General features: G+C 47.1%; 1 long non-coding RNA gene across 2 annotated transcripts; it reads left to right on the plus strand.

The window, feature by feature from the left end:
• Positions 1-2,253: 2,253 nt before the first annotated feature.
• On the plus strand, positions 2,254-4,611 carry LOC125524483. 2 transcript variants are annotated; one of them, XR_007290769.1, is made up of 4 exons: positions 2,254-2,730; positions 2,956-3,048; positions 3,137-3,524; positions 3,688-4,611. It is a non-coding gene; the product is annotated as an uncharacterized LOC125524483 (long non-coding RNA). The 2 variants fall into 2 exon arrangements; XR_007290768.1 differs by having other exon boundaries at positions 2,254-3,048.
• Positions 4,612-4,839: the final 228 nt, after the last annotated feature.

The raw sequence follows: 4,839 nt of genomic DNA on the forward strand, positions 1-4,839 counted from the left end.
TCGTAATATAAATGAGGTGGTACTAATTTGGGTCCGCACCAACCGGCTAGCATGGGCCTCAGCCCATCCAATGTTACGTTTCGATCCACTGCCCTTCTGTCAAGGAAAACTAAATCATGGCTTGCGGGGATCGATCTCACGACCCACTTAACTGACGAGGAGATGGAACCGGCTGGGCTAGCTTCCCTTTATTTGCATTTGATGGGATGTTCGGGTATAGAGGGGATATTCAGATGGATTTCTTAGAAAGTAAGACCATATAATAGGAAGGTGTAGCAAGACCAATTAACTGAAGTCAAAGTATCGGGGATTGGGTGCGACATATGCCAATGGATGGCTTATCACGGTAGGAGCGAGTAGAACGTCGTCGGTGCCCGAAAGTGGGATGACGCGTAGACATGAACGCCGGCGTACTTTACCCAGGTTCGGGGCTCTCCTAGGAGATAACACCCCTAGTCCTGCTTTGCGGGGTCTCCGCATGATCACTAAGGCAAAGTGAGTACAAGGGCGCTCCTCGAGCTGTATGCTGGAGGTAGAAGAAGGCGGGGCTAGCTCTCTCCTCCCTCTATGATCTGGTCTAGTTCTAATGGGTGGAACCCTTTGCATGGGTGCCCTGAAGGGTTTATATAGGCCTACCCCCCAGGGGTACAATGGCAAACTGACTGGGCGTAGGTCCCAGCCGTCAGTCTCTTCACCTGCCGGCCTTTCTGCCGACTGCTGGGGCCCACCGATTGGTGGGCCCCGTCGACTGGTCCGGTACGGAGCCGACAGGCCGTACCCGCCGCTTGTGGGTCTTGCCGGCTGCTGATTATTGTAGCTGTGCTTCTAATGACGCAGGCTTGGTTATGGGGTCGTGGCTACAGCCCCGCCGCCTGGCGGGTGATCACTGTAGCCACTCCCTGTCTCGTCTGGTTAATGGCGCGGGGGACCCATGGGAGGGGCAGGCCGACTCCCGGGGGGCGGCTCCCTTCGGGTCCGACTGATGGCGCTCTTGCCGTCTTCTGGACTCTCGCTGACTGGTAGGGCCCGTCATCCGTGGACCATACTGACAGACCGTCGTGGGTGCAGGACTCCGCCCACTGTTGCTGATGTCAGGGATGGCATGGCAACAGTGCCGCGCCAGACGGAGATCTCAGTTGGTACAGCGCACTGTGGCCTAGCCATCCCCTGGAAAGGGGAGGGAGTGGGCTTCACTGTTGCCACTCCCCGTCCCATCCCCCTGATGAAGGCATGGGCTTTGTTGGTGTCGTGGGCCAACTCCCCGTGGCCGGCTTCTCTGGAAGCCGTCAGGCGGGGGTCAGCCCGTCTTGATCTCGCTTCTAGGACTCGGCCGCATGCGGGCAGTCGGTTGTTCTTTCAGCCGGCCTCCAGAAGGCGGCTCTTCATCCTGGCGTCTTGAGGGGCGCAATCAGTCCCGATATCTTAAAAGGTTCGGAGCCTCGGGTTAGCCTACCCGTGACCCATTACTCCAACACAAAGATTTCTTCATCAAAAAGTATATGCAAAGACCACATAATGGGAAGGTCTGCATGGATTGGCTACAACATGCATGCAGCGTGTATACGCCCTACATATACCGGTATTTTTTTACTAATTCTAAAATAATTACCAATTAAGTGATACTAATTATTTGATTGGTTATTTTAAAATAAAACCAAACTTTTTACTAATTCTAAAATAAGTACAGATTAAATGATACTAATTATTTGAGTGTTACTAATTCTAAAATAATTACAAATTAGGTGATACTAATTATTCGAGTGATTATTTTAAAACAACACCCAAACGAATTCTACAAAAATTAAAAAAATCTATCGGCGAATATTTACTACTGAATTAAACAATGGTGGAGAAGGGAGTTATTAATTGTTAGTTATTTTGTATCGTTGCAATGCACGGGCACTTTTGCTATGTGCATAATAGCACATGGATATGATTTTGCGAGTCTACGCCCGTTGCAACGCACGGGCATTTGTGCTAGTCTTTTTCCCTATCTCTTCTTAATTAATTTTCTATCCCTAATCCCTATCCCTATATATATAATATATATATATATATATAATAATAATAATAATAATAATAATAAAGCACGGATTGACTCCGTGGGTTCACCGTCACAATACGCTTTCTTTCTGTAAATTTACGTTTTTAGTTTGAATTTAAAACATATACGCGAGGTGGTACTAATTCGGGAAACCACGATGTGTGCATCAAACGATGCAAACAATGCTCGACCGTGCACTTCGGCCCAGTGATTCAGGCCCACATACCCGTACGCATTTGCCTCCTCAACTCGAACCCTCGCCTTTGCCCTTGCCGAGCCCTCGCCGCCGCCACACCTCAGCCCCCTCGCCGCCACGGCAGCACCTCAGCCCGCTCGCCGCCGCGTTCGCGCGTCAGCCCGCTGGACATCCCCACCTCCGTGGTCGCACCTCTACCCGCTCGCTGCCCCCATTGCAACCCAACGCCCCCTCCAATGGATGCCGCCCGAACTACCTCATCCAATAGGACGCCGGCCGCGGCGTCACGAAGTTGCTGGCGTCGCCCAGTTCGCCGTGGGTGAAGGCGCCTCAGACGCAAGCGAAGCTGGAGCTTCCTCAACGTATGCCTCACCATGGGGCTCGCTGTGCTGCTGGCGGACAGCCGCGGCCCTGCTGGTGTGGTGCGAGACTTCCAGATCACCCGACGGCTGGGGTTGGAGGATGGCATTCCCACAACTCCTCATCGGGGGTGAGCGTGGCATGGAGCAGCAAGCCCATAGCTCCCTCAACCATCATGCTAATCTCTTCTTGTTATTGATCCTGAATCTATGGTGCACATACAGTACATGCTTATGTATTGTCTCAATGATTATCCTATTTTTTTAGGATTCAACTTGCGTTTTGTGCAATTTCATACACTCAATCAATAAATTCTCAGTTTTTTGGCGGGATTTGTGTTTGTTCGGATGCTTAGGTGCAGCTGCATCAAGGGAATTGGCCGACGGCGTGCAATACATAGACAAAGTAAAAGTCAGTATGGAGCAAATACGAGTTCGGTTGCTCTTCTGTATGACTACTACATTTAAATTTGGATAGCTATTTCTCTAAATGTAGCCAGGGCACTGGATTCATTTGCTTTTGTTTTCTTTTTTCAGGACAATTTCACTTTGATTTTGTTGTTAGTGACTGATTGAGGCGTCACTCCCACCACGGTGGTGACGGCAACCTTGCCCCTCCAGCCGCTGTGGCCGTAGCGTACCGCTCCAATGCCATCTGACACAACCGCCTTGTGGTGGAGGAGGGCCACCTCGAACACATTGGGAAGGGGTGAGCGTGGGCTTCGCCACATGTTCTGCCGAGTCATCGATGTCAGTTTCTAGGTTTGTGAGTGCATTGTCTGGTGCTTCTTTTTACGATGTCTGTCAACACAAGCACAACGTGTTCCAAGTATGAACTGAGAGAGTGTGCTCCCATTGGGTTCTGCATGTGGACACTGTGGCCGGTGAGGCATAACTGGAAGTTTCTCTGATGGTCGACAACAAGGTACCCCACTGCTCTGAATTTTTACATGGTTAATGTGAGTTGAATCATCAAAGGTCTGCGCGTTGGTAATGGTTGAAAAATTCATTGCATTTGAGAAAACTGAATAGTCTATCAGTTCCCTAATAATACATATTACAGAATGTACTTTTCTGTCCGATCGTAGGATCACTGCACAACAGGCTTTCGAGCAGGCTCTGATTCACGGAGAACTCCCCAGCAACCTCATCTTTTGTGGATATTAGATGGATATTGAATCCAGTAAGCCTCCAATTGATAAACAAAGTCAATTTTCTGTTGGTAGTTTGCATGACAGGGTTCTAGCTAATTTATGATTGTGCCTACAACAGACTACCTCTGCCTGAAGATTTGAGGTGTGACTCAAATTTCGTGCTGTTAGAAATCAACAATGGAGATTTCAGTTTTTTTCATGTATATTCGTACGGATTTCAAGTTTAATGAATCATTAAATTTTATTCTATAATCAGATCTTGGCATGTTTTCAGATTTTTCAGAGAAGAAAGAAGTCCAGAGGCGTGGATGTATGTTTTTAGGGGGGAATCAAGTCTGCAGAATATACACTAATTTGAGGAATTCAGATGTTACCCATGGTCATACAGGGAAAGTGTGAAGCACTCTGGCCAATTTTCCGCATTTCTCATCCAAGAAGCCGTTACATTTATGATCTTTTCTATAGAAGAAGGAAGGATATATCTAAGGAGCTGTATGAATTTTGCCTGGACTAGGATTATGCAGACCGTAATCTCATTACAAAGTGGAAAAATGTTGCCTCAGCTTTGTATCATTTGAGCTAGGGGCCAAGACGGATGAGGTTGATTTGGCTTGATCATGCCAAAGAAATTTACTTCTTTTTTGGAAAATGAAAGAATGTTTTAGAAGTTCAGGGTTAAGTTACCAAATCTGAGCTTTATAGCAAAGCAGATGATCAAGAAAAGCAGAGTAGGATAATAAAGGTTCACATAGATGTAGTAATATGTTACTATCAGCTAGCTCAAGTATGTATGACTGTAGGAGCTCAGGAATACTCTTATTGTGTCTTTGATTTTGTTAAAGACCCAATATATGATGAGGTGCTGCCTCTCCTGGTGCCGAGCTATTTAGAATTTGGTATTTCACATTTTTTTTCTGGCCAGTAAATTTCACAAACATAACCGCAGGCCATCTGCTCCTGCGCAATGAAACCGTTTCAAAATTCATATTGTGTTTGACACCCTGAACCACTTTATTAGATAACAGATTATAACTTCCACTTCTTTTTTATGCTGGACCATGATGAATCAACAATTTATTAGATAAA

Source organism: Triticum urartu, chromosome 7 (assembly GCF_003073215.2).
Source record: "Triticum urartu cultivar G1812 chromosome 7, Tu2.1, whole genome shotgun sequence".
NCBI lineage: Eukaryota > Viridiplantae > Streptophyta > Magnoliopsida > Poales > Poaceae > Triticum > Triticum urartu.